This window comes from Desmodus rotundus, chromosome 6 (assembly GCF_022682495.2).
Source record: "Desmodus rotundus isolate HL8 chromosome 6, HLdesRot8A.1, whole genome shotgun sequence".
NCBI classification, from domain to species: Eukaryota; Metazoa; Chordata; class Mammalia; order Chiroptera; family Phyllostomidae; genus Desmodus; species Desmodus rotundus.
Genome location: NC_071392.1, coordinates 46,812,240 through 46,824,862, shown reverse-complemented (window position 1 = coordinate 46,824,862; position 12,623 = coordinate 46,812,240). Strand labels below are relative to the sequence as shown.

The 12,623-nt window shown below is 35.2% G+C and overlaps 1 non-coding gene across 1 annotated transcript; it reads left to right on the top strand.

Annotated features, from left to right (window-relative positions):
* Positions 1 to 1,762: 1,762 nt before the first annotated feature.
* LOC112303777 (U2 spliceosomal RNA) lies at positions 1,763 to 1,950 on the top strand. Its single transcript, XR_002974687.1, has one exon. It is a non-coding gene; the product is annotated as a U2 spliceosomal RNA (small nuclear RNA).
* The last annotated feature ends 10,673 nt before the right edge of the window (positions 1,951 to 12,623 follow it).

The following is a 12,623-nucleotide window of genomic DNA, read 5'->3' as shown; positions in this document are numbered from 1 at the left end:
ATCCGTACGTACTTCGCTTATCTTCCTATCTGTATATTCTGCAATAATGTGCAATCTTATCACTGTATTTGCTTTTCTGTTTAAGCTTAGGCATGCTTAGTAATACACAATAAAAACTGTTAGTGTAATCAAGTTTTAAGGCTGTTTTCAATACTTTATGTTGTCTTTCTGTCGCCCTCTTACTATATAGTTTTTTAAGGAAGTTATAATCACTAGGTAAATATTAAGATTCCTGCACCATCATGAACGTTAAAACCTTCGTCTTTAAATCACTTTGGTCGAAGTTGAGCTTCAGTTTTAGTTTTTGAAACCTTGCTAGGTGAAGATCTCCAGTAGTTCAAAGGTTCCTAAGGTCTAAATGGCAAATGCAGTAAGAGAGACTCATTTTGATTATTCCCACTTGTCTAAACTAGTATAGTAGCCATCAACTAAACGAGTGAAGATTTAAAATAATTCTCCAGTGTCAGTGAGAAATGAGAGTTTTTCAGCTAGGACGTTTGCATCGGAAGCCTGGCTTGTTTTTTGACAGAACCGCTAATATTTGGTGCCAGGAGGAAATGTTTGCTGGACCTGAAAAGATAAGTTTAACTTGGGGTCAGGGTTGTGCTAGTTCCTTTAATGTGAGTTGTAGGCTTGGTAGGTTGAAAACAGAATTGATGTTTTTAATTAATTCATGTATACGTAAGTCCTTACTCGTTTTTGTGGCTTTTTTTTTTTTTTTTCAGTGAAGTAACTTAATGTGAATGAACTGAAAAGCCATTGATTAATCTGTTTTATTTTTGTTCTCTCCGAATATAAATGGGTATTTTGCCTATAAGGACTTGTGAATAGCTTCAGTGGTCTATTTACTGTATGTAAGGTGTCTGCCTTACCATCGTAGCAGCTTTTACTCTTGCTTAGAAAAGAGGGAGTAAATATGATGTCAGAAGATTTTAACGTAATTTTTACACAGTTCCTAGTTTTTATGTGCCTTAGTAAGGAAAAGAGGCAGCTTATGAAAATATTATTTGCAATTACTAACTTTCTTTGACTACATTATTGCATTTTATGTTTTGGGGGCAATTTCATTGGTGCCTATTCCCTGATAATTCCTACAGTTTCATCTCAGAGCTTCAGATGGAATGTTTAGGTTTACAGGGGCCATAGGTTTCCTGAACTCCGGTAAAAAAAACATTAAGCTTAGTACTTGATTCCTAAGAACTTTCTTCACCCATTCTCTCAAAAAATTTATTTAACTTCTCATATTTCATTATCTGAGTAAATCATGCCCCAACCTTCCTTTCCCTATTTCTCTTCAAATCTAACCCTGAATGGGCTAAACTGAATACCATCTCGGAATAATGTGCTATTTCATACCTTCAGTGCCTTTGTTCACAACTGTCTGAAGTGCTTCTTTCCACTTTTAGTTAATACAGCTTGAGCCTTTGTCTCTGAAACTCTTCTGAATTACTATTTCCAAGTAAAATAAGCCAGTCTTTACATTGGTGACCTAACCCAATGCCTGACACTTTGTTGATGTTCAGGTGTACACACTTCTTTGGAGAGTGATAACACTTTACTATTGGACCATACAGTCTAAACTGTAAAGTAATGTCACTTAAAAAAAAAAAAAGTTTTACCATCAGAGTTTGGAGAAGAAATGGAAGGTTAGGGAGGTCCAGGGGCAAGGTCTCCTCTTAAAAAGATGGGTGGAAAGGGAACCCAGCTGTTGGGACAGAGATAGTTCTGCCCCAAAAAAGATGGAAAGAAAAAAACTAGCCTTTTTGCTTCTCAGCCTTTTGGCTAAGATAAAGTGTCATATCTGTTCTTATCAGTTTCATATCTGAACATTTTCTATCCAAGGAGAGTATATTAAATATTTCTGGAGCAGGGAGATGGAATAGGGACTTGCTTTGTCCATTCTGCACATCAACAGGGTATTGCAGTACTTCCGGGAATGGAGTGCCAGGGGAAAAAAAAACTGGCCTTAATTTTAGTCAACAACTATATTTCTCAAATCCAGAGTACATTTTAACCTACAGAATTCTAACAGTATGTAAAACCAGTGATTTTTGTAGGTTGTATAATTCCTCAATGCATTTAGAGTTTATCCAGGTATGTAGTACTGCTTGATCTGATACTTGGAGGACCCAAGTTGTTATGCCCTTGAGTTTAATTATTTTTGTCACTTTTCTTGTTGTTATTGATTAGTGCCAAGTTCAAAGTAAAAATATTCTGAATCATCTGTGACTTTTAACTGGATTTTGTTTCTGTATGAAATTTTCCTCTGCTCCACCCCCACCCGACTTTAGTGTCCTCTAAGTGTAGAATGAAAAGATTTTATATCTGAGAATTGTTTGAACTTAAATCATTAAATATACCTTAAAATGTTAAACAACGTACACAACCTGGTAAGTTTTAACTTCCCTGAAAAGTGAGTGAAGTGCTCTCTCTTCCTCAGCAAGGGGTTACTTACATTAACACTAAACCTGAAATCCATATTTACAAATAGAATTCAAAAAAACTTTCAGGGGTTGTGGATACTTTGGGTTGTGGATACCTTGAATCAACTCAAAATTATTTTTCTTAAGAAGAGAGAAGTAATATGTTTATTTCTAAGTATTCAGAAAACATTTTCAAAGTTATCTGCCCTCTGCTATCCAAAAAGATTAGGCCCATGGTCTTCCCTGTTGACTGTTTATGTTTAGTTCAAGTTTAAAACATCTTTAAGTATGGAATTTCATCTGGAAACTAGAGACACTAACAGTATTCTGCTTCCACCTAAATAAAGCAAATAAGCTAGCAAAAAAAAAAAAAAAGCCTTATAGAGACCACCATTCTCTGGGCTGATTGAACAGAAAAGGGTCTTTTACTATGTAATGTAAACTTTAGTGTCAAATCTAAAAGCAGAGCCGGTGTAGAAGACCTGTAAAATCTACCAGTGATCCTTCATTTGTTGACATTCAGGTGTACTCACTTAGAGAAGTGAGTGGTGGTTTAAACAGAACAAAATTTTGAGGGTAACTAGTTTATCTGTTCCTATTTTACGCTCATGATTGTTCTTTGTTTTTTAAAGAAAAGTATTTTATGGCCTTTTTCTTCAATGAATGTTTGCCATAAGCATTGAAGTATGCAGTGTTTATCTTGCATTTGTACCTTTTATTAAAAAAATTGGGCTTGGGTTTTTTGTTTGCTCCTTTTTTGTAAGCACAACACAAAACAGTGGCAGTCAGCATTGTCTTTGAGGTATAGAATATATCTTCAGTGATACTGGTCCAAAATAAATTGGTTATCAACCTAGTTAGTAAATAGTGATTCATGTAACTGAAAAGTGCCCCTCCCAGAGTCTACTGATATTTGTGTCTCAAATTTAAAACTATATTATTTTTTTCCTCCAGTTGCTGGTTGAACCTCCAGCTCTAATTTCATTCAAATAATTTGCATCCCTACCATATTTAAAACACACAAAACAATTCCTAGCCCTTACATTTTCAGTTAGGTTTTGACAAGATAAACTCAGTAATTAGAACCTTTGAAGAATTAATATTTATTAAATATTTACTTGCTAATTTCTCCCAGCCTTTATTCTACCTTTTAAACCTAGCTTAAACTTTAACGCCACTTCCATTTTTTGCTGACAGTTAACATCAAAGAAAGGAAAGGAAAGGAAAGATAACTAGTGAGCGTTGTAACAGTTGGAATTCCAAGGACTGAGGAATAACAAGTTTTGTGTTTGTGTGTGTGTGTGTGTGCGCGCGCGCATTTTAATTAGCAGGGTATGCCACACCAGGTCAATTCATACTTTCATACTAGTTTACTGAGAGTGGAGGGGAATTATTAGAAAATTTGAGTTAAGGACAGACTAGAAATTGTTCACTGCTAGTGACTCTCCTCACCCCCAACAAAGAGTACTTTCTGCCCAGAAACATGTTCGATACTATTACATATACTTTATCACGGTTAAATGATAATTTAACTCAAGGTTCCACAGTAGTGATTTTAACACCTGACTCTCTTAACTTCACTGAAGTTCACATTTCTTGCCCTGCTTATAGTGTTTGAATGGAGACACAGAACAGTGAAGTGTGTTAGAACTTGTTCTAAATCTTACCTACATTCTCCTGAGGGAAGGAACTGGGCTCTTAGTGCCTTTAAAGTAGATGAAGTAAAGAAAAGCCTGAATGAGAGAGTAGGAATAATAGATTTGAAGAAGATACACGAGACATTGCAGAAACATTCATGCTACTTGCCTGGAGATAAGAAAAGACTGACTTTCAAGAAAAATAATTATTTGAGATTTGGTGGTTTTCAAAGATGAAAATCAAAGCTGAGTAGATTTAACAGACAAATCGAGCAAGAAAGTTGGCATGTCCACATTTTAGACCTAGGAAACGGAAAGGATTCCATTTGTTTTTGGTGTGTGTTTTTTTTAATAGCTAGATTACATGCTGGTACATATTTAACTGTCTGGTTAGCCATTGTAAGAATAGTATTTTATTCATAACTATCCTAAGAAATACCTTTCATTAGATTAATCTATAAAGCACAAAAATGATAGGTAGCATCTTTAAGGTTTTTTTTTTTTAATTAAAAATGTGATTCTATAAGCAGTGGAAATTTTTTAGAGCCAAGTTTTCTGCTTTATTTTAGGATTCTCTACCTGAGGAAGTTTTCCTCCTCAGAAAGTAAAATAGTGTAAATCAGTTACAAAAATTGTGAAAACCATGTACTTGTTTAACCCTCTCAAACTAGGTTGCTTCTATAACCAATGACTTGATTCCTAAGGGCAAAGTTACGTGAATGCTTTGTGAGCACATGAGGTGGTTTAACTCTGAATTTGGGGGAATTGCTACTTTTTTGTTAAATGCTTAAGTTATTATAGCAAGGTCAGAATTAGGCAACTCCTACCAGGAATTTCTAAACTACTTTATCACGTACTCTCCATAAATTATTCTCAGTGCCTGGTTCCTAATGTCTTTGTGATAAACTTTAGTGTCATTAGGGAAAGAGAGAATCTATTCCTCCAGTTTAGTCTAATCCCTAGTATTTAAATATTTAATGAAGGAAGGCCATAGTAAGGTGACAGCTCATTCCTGAAGAAACTTTTGGATAAGTGAGAAATGCTAAATTACTTTTTAATCATTCTGTACAAGAGTGGAAACCTGAAAAGGCAGCAAAAATACTTTTCTCAGGTTCATATGATAACAGTAATATGGTAGTTGAGGCATCTCTGTGTCCTAAACACAACTTGTCTAACCACATGATGCAAGACATTCTGTGGCTTCTTTCTGTCTTTATTCTCATGTTCTCACTTTAGGGCCAGTAAAAGATCAAATGGGTAAATTTTGTGTAAAATTATGTGTAAATTTTGGTATTCTTGGGAAATAATAAAAGATTATATGCAATAACCATATTTTGCTAAGTATAATGCAGACTTTTTTGCCCAAATTTTTGAGGGAAAATAAAGATGGGCATTTGCATGGGTGTAATGATTACATACCATAGGTATAATAATCCCGTGTATGATGTGCACAAAAATGTGGGTGCGCATATACATGGGAGCACATTATACACAGCAAAATACGGTATTTACCATCATAACATTTTGTGAAAGTTCTGTATTTTAATGTGCTCTGGATGTGGGTGGTCTTATATAACCTGTAACAATTAACTTAGACTACACCGTATTAAAACTTCTTAGTTTTTATACTAATATCCTTTGCTACTTGCTACTTCTATCCTTCCTGTTTTCATTACAGTGGTACCTTGGTACTCGTAGTTAATTCGTTCCAGAACTCGTGACAAGTGCCAAAAACCAAAACAGACAAGTACTGAACGATGGAGCATTTTGTCTTGCCAGGCATTTTTCTCTTGCGAGGCGGCATCCTGACTCATACAAGTTCTAACAAGCGCCACAAATCCTCAGCAAACGCCAAGTGCTGAAACATTTTTTTCTCATCAAAATGCAACTGAGTACAGGGTTTGCTGAGTTTTGAAGCTGACGGGTACCGAGGTATGACTGTAGTTGCTTTCTTCTGCTTCTTAAATTTGGTAGTTCCTAGTGTTATGTCCCCAGCCACCTTTTCACCAATTATGTTAATCAGTTCCCACACCTTTACTTATTGATAACTCTAGAATTTATAATCTCTGTACTCAGAATTACTAAATACAGATACTTAAAATGAAACAAATTCAAAACAACTTCTTTTCTCTCTCAACTTTTCTCCTTATGCAGTCATACCTGGGTACTAGTCGGCTTCAGAACTCGTCAAACCCTGTACTTGTTGCATTTTGATGAGAAAAAAATGTTTCGGGACTCGGCGCACTTGCTAAAACTTACATGAGTTACAACACTGCCCTGCAAGAGAAAATGTTTCATCACTCATCGCTTGCTTGTCACTTGGCGTCCCTCTCTCTGGATGAAACAGAAGTCGACATGTCAGTCTCATGGTAGCTCACCAACAGTACAGAACCCCCACATATTCGTCATTACTGTCTTGTACTTTTGTGCACTTTAAGTGCAAATGATGGGTTGCAAAAAGGTGAAGGGTGATACCACTAAGCCTAAAAGGCAGTTAATAAGAACCACAATCGAAAAGAAAAAAGAGATCATAGCTAAATATGAGAGTGGTGTAGGTGTGACTGATATCTCTCTAATGTTCAAGATGCCGAGAACGACGATCTCGACAATAGTGAGAAATAAGGAAGCAATTAAAGCAGCCAGTGTTGCCAAAGGTGTAAAGTCTGTGAGTAAGCAACGTTCACAGACATTGGAAGAAGTTGAAAAATTGCTTTACATCTGGATTAATGAAAAACAATTAGCAGGTGACAGCATTTCTGAGGCAGTAATTTGTGAGAAAGCTAGGCAGTTGCATGCTGATCTGTTAAAAGACAAGCCTGGAACAAGTGGTGCAAGCACTGAAGTGTTCAAAGCCAGTCGTGGGTGGTTCGATAAATTTAAAAAGAGAATTGGCATTCATAATACGGCGAGGTGTGGAGGGGTCAATGATGAAGATGTTAAAGTGTTAGTGCAGGAGCATAGAGCAGAGCTCAGCACTAAGGAGCTACAGGAACTTCAAAAGAAGCAGCAACAGATAGTGGCTGAGGAAATTTCTTCAGGTGAGGAGGAGGGAAGGGAGGAAGTGTCTACTGCACTGATAAAAGAAATGTGCAGTAAATGGATTGAAGTTCAAAACTTTGTGGAAAAGTATCACCCAGACAAAGCTCTAGCAAGCCGAAATGTGGACCTGTTTAATGAACAGACAATGTCACACTTTAGAAACATTTTGAAACATAGACAAAAACAAGTTTCTCTTGATAGGTTTTAAATGAAACTCCCTAAATCCAAGTCTCCAACAGTGTTCAGTGAAGCCAAGAGACAGAAAACAGAAGAAATCCCTGAGAAAGCATCTGAAATTGTCTTGGAAGAGGACTCCTCTTCCAACAATTAACCCCTCTCCTCCACCTCACCATCATCCCATTATTCCAGGAACTCTCTACAGGTAAAGTGAAGTTAAACTTTATGTATATGTAATTCATTGCTTTTTTTTTTTTTTAAATCCATGTCTGTTTAGTTTTAGGGTTCTGTATTACAGAACAACCTCATTACTTAGTATTAGCCCAGTAATTAGAATTATTTCTAATTACATTACTTCTTTTGGGAAAAATTTGGTACTCGTCAGTTTCAGCACTCATCACGAGTTCTAGAACGAATTAACAAGTGCCAAGGTACCATTCACTATATTTCCTTTTTTGGTTAATAGTTCTACCCTTTTGGCTTAATTCATGTAATTAAACATCTTTTCAAAACAATTTTTTTGTGCTTAAAACAATTTGCCAGTGATTTGAAGATCAAATCCAAACACCCTATGAAAAGCAAGGTTCTTGCCTCTCCTTCTGAGCCTCATGGACACCACTGAAGTTAAAATGACCCAAGTTTGAATATTTGCTCTTCCTCTTCAAGAAGTTAGGTAGTTTGCTTTCTGAGCCTCAGTTTAATAATCTATAGAATAGGTAAAATTTTAACTGCTTCATCACAATGCTTAGAAATTAAGTGATATAAAAGATCCAGGACCAATTACTGATTTGTAGTAAACTCTTAATTACCTTTATCACTAGAAAATGAGACATTCTCTTTTCTTTGTTATTTCTGTACTTATTACAGTCATGTTAATGTTGTTCCTTTCTGTGAGTCTGTGAGATATTGATAGGCGGTGTCGTCTTTGTAGCGAAAGTGCAAAGTTCCTGGCATAATAGGAACTTAGTTTTTGTTGTGCCTATTTTATCAAATATGTTTTTTTTTTTAAGATTTTATTTATTTCTTTTTAGACAGAGGGAAAGGGAGCGGGGGGGAGAGGGAGAAAAACATCAATGTGTTGTTGCCTCTTGCTACCCCACACCAGGAAACATGGCCTGCAACCCAGGCAATGTGCCCTGCTGGGAATCAAACCAGTGTCCCTGTGGTTTGCAGGCTGGTGCTCAATCCACCAAGCCACACCAGCCGGGGCAAATATTTTTCTGTTTTATCAAAACATGATCCGATTTGATGCCAAGTATCTGAAAATTTTGCTATAGCATTAGTTTATGATAATATTAGCAAGTCAGTTGGATACATAAATTGATGCAAAATATTTTGGTTGATTCTATCAAACTATAAAACTTTAGGGGGTTTTTCCCCCCATTTTTTTAAACACATTTTGCCAGTATTGTTGAGCCCTCAAATTTAGTTTCTGTCCATCATGTTCCTCTTTCCTCAAATATGTGTGCCTTTCATTGTGCAAGCTAAGACTAGTCCCTACTCTATTTATTTCGTGGTTTGGGGTTAAGCCATGTGGGTATAATTATTCAGCCAGGAGTTCCTGCCTTTCACAGACCAATAGAATACTTAGACTAGGAGACAAAATATTTGTGGATTTCAATAGCAAAGGGGTAGGTAGGGGCAGTGAGGCACAAAGTATTCCCACTCAGTATGGCTTAATGTGCAAAGGTGTAGAACAGTAATAGAATGTGTTTTAAATAAACCAGTTTAACTAGGCTTTTGTGAGTACATTGATGAGGCTAGAAAAAGAGTGGATTGGACCCAAATGGTCTCATTATTTTTGAAAATTTCAGGTCCTTTTTCCAATGAAGCTCAAGCCTTTTTTTTTTTTTATTCTGGTTTTTCATTCTTTTTTCTTTTTCCTTTTTTTTTTTTTTTTTTTTTTTTTTTGAGGAAATAGTCTCAGAGTAGGCCTAGAATCCAGATACTGCTCACTAACTACCAATTTAAAATTGGATAATTAAGGAAGAGTTTTTTGAGCACTAGGTTACTTATCTCACTCCTAGTCTTTCTTACTTCAACTTTAAGTGGGATTAGGGTTAGGAAGAAAAATACTTGATTTCTTACCACATTTTTTTTTCCTGGCTGTACATAAAAAACACAGGAAATGAAAGCAGGCATCACCTTTAATGTCAGACTGTTCCTTTCCTGGTTATGCTTACTTATTATAGTATATATGATATTGACTTCTGTTTCCTCATCTGTAAATAGTTTAATTATCTGCAAGTGTGTAGCTTTGTGCCTGACAGACAGTATTAGATGATGAGTAATTGATAGCCATTGCTGTTAATAAACATTAATTTAAGGGAATTCTGACGTTTAAGTTTTATGCTGAGAATACATGTAGCACAGGCAACCTATGTTTATACCTATTTATAGCAAAAGCCAGAACTTGTATTTTTGCTGCATCAGGAAGTGTATCTTGACACCTTATCAAAATTCTAGACCCCAAAAATATTATTAAAATGTTTCAAATTTCAGGTTATTATTTTTGTTCATTTTAAATTCATTATACTTGTGTAAAATGCATTTTTATGGCTTTAGGACAGCTTACGCACGTTTTGGCAATCAGCAGAAATCATAACAGTCAATCTGTGTAACATGCATGTTACTCTTTTATGACCAAGATGTGTTAAACAGAACACTATCTGACCATATAAAACTACTGCTATAAGAAAGTTCTAGTGATTATGACTTGAAAATAGTCGTACATAGACAGTTCTGATTAGAATTCCCAGGTGACTTTCATGTTCTCTGCATTTATAGTGTATATTTTAAAAGAACTTGTTATTCATATTTCATCCCTTTATAGATCTAGGAGTATACCTTATTTTAAAAGCAGCAATTTATAGTAATAGCCAATGAAATTACTGAATTTGAAGAGGAAAGATGGTAGTATGGTGTCATTTTTTTTCTTTATATAAAGTTCTGTAAATGGCTAGTTTATTTCAGAATTATTTTTTGCCTGGGAAATTTCCATGTTATACAGTTTGACCACTTTGTTTCCATCAACCTTAAGATACAGTAAAAATAAATGTTTGATTTAGTGCTTTCAAGTTACAAAATATCTGCATTCCCCACCTATTGTTTTATCAACTTTATTGATATTTAACATGGTAGTTTTTCTACTTTACAGAAGAAGCCTGTCTGAAATAAAACACCCATTTGAAACTAAAACACAGGTTTCATGGTGAATATTTAAGATTTTTTTTTTAAATAAATAAGTCCTTGTTTCAGCATGTGTGATGTCACTAAATATGGTACAAGTATCTGGTTTGTGTATACTTGTATTTGTATTATGTGCTTAAAACTGTTTGAGGGGTTTTGTTTTTCTTTTTTTAGGGATAAATACTTTAGTATTAAATTCATAATTTTCAAATACCTATAGATAGGTAAAAATCAGAACTAGCGAAAAATGAATGCCACTGATATTTAATGAGTGTCAGCTAAACTTGCGTTATCTTTGCCTTTTTAGTGATAGAAGAGACTTTTGATCTGGTCCTTTTTTTACAAATGATGAAATTGATAACCATTGAGATAACTAAGATTTAAATACTTGATTTTCCTAGATGTGATCAAATTTGATTTTTTTTCTGTTCTTACATGAATCCAGTCACTTAATAAATGCTTAGTGTTAAATAAGTCATTCATTTTTCTTTTCAATGTACTGTTTTGCTCTCCTGAGGGATCATTAACATGGAATAGACACCTAATTTTTGGTTCCTATTCTTACTGCTCTCACCCTTTTTTCCACCCCTATACACTTTAGGCTTTCCTCTTTTTTTAATTATTTTTTAAATTTTTCTCTCACAGTTGATAGCCAGTATTTTACATCAGTTTCAGGTGTTCAGGAGAGTGGTTGGACCAGGGGTGTCAAACGCATTTTCACTGGGGGCCATATCAGCTTCATGGTTGCCTTCAAAGGGCTGAATGTAATTTTAAGACTGTATAAATACTACTACTCTTCAACTGTTAAGGAGCTGAAACTACAGTCAACCCTTTGAAGGCCCTTTGAAGACAACCTCGAGGCTGTGTGGCCCCCTGGTAAAAATGCATTTGACACCACTGGGTTAGACAGTTAACATAATTTACAAAGTAATCCTGCCTTCCAACCCTCCCCACCTGGGTACAGTTTCTGCAATTAATGCAACAGTGTATATACCTTTCAACAAACAGATGTGTATCAAAATGTTATGAAAGCCCTCAGTCACTGTAAAGATGACCAGCAGTTAGAATAGTTAAATTGAGAGGAAAATTAAGACTTAAACTTTCCTCATATTGAGCTATGAAGTAAACTGACCTTAAATGGCACTTGGGTAGATAACTTCCTAATTCATAGCTTTAGGTCCAAATAGCTTCTCTTAAATTAAAAACAAAACAAAACATCGAAAGTAATAGAGTGAGGTTTCTGTCATGAAAATCAAAATGATTGTAAATCATTAAGAGCTATGACATACAGCTATTTTTGTATATCTCTGCCTTTTTTTCCATCAGCTACGTAGGAGTTACTAGATTATGTTCAAGGATCAGGACTAAATTTATGAGAGTAGTTTTATTCAAGGCCAGATCAAAGTGTAATAAGTTTTTTTTTAAAAGGTTAATAAACCCTTTAAACGTGTGTTCAGGTTTTCTGTACAGGCGCTCAGTATAATCAGTTAATTGCAGAAAAGAAGCAACTGCTTGATTTTCTATGCATAAACTTAATTTTTTCCCCTACCAGCCCTTGTCGTCATATATTCCTCAAAATACTGATATTTAGGCTATGTCCTCCATTTTTAAAACTGTGAAACAAGTCATATGTTCCCTGGAATAAATATCTTTAAAATACAAATTACAACTCAATAATTACTGCCAGACCAGAGAACTTTTTAAAACTTGGTGTTCTAGGATGTTCAAGTGAAGGTAAATGCATAAAGTATTGACCCTTTCTGATTGTGGGAGTAGGAAGAGTTTTGACATCACCGGCTCTCTGAATGTAATTTCATTCTTTACATTTTGATTTTTCATACCCTGTGGAGCCTCTCCATTTCGCTGGTAGAACTTAACTTGCTTGCTTGCTCTTTCTGTTGTTACTACACATTAAGGAGGCATTGTGTACCAGAAGGCTTTGAGTGTTTGGAAGAAAGGTACTAACAAGAAAAGGGTAATTATTAATTGTAATAAACAGTCTTTGTCAAGATGTATGGGTAACTACTCCCTTATATATTAGTAGCAGTCAGCAACTAGATAGCTTCACAACAAGCAGTTTAGATTTGTTCCCTTTTAAATCAAGATTTGCTTCATAAATTAGGTCTGGTGTCTTAAAGGAGGCTTTGTAACAAAATGG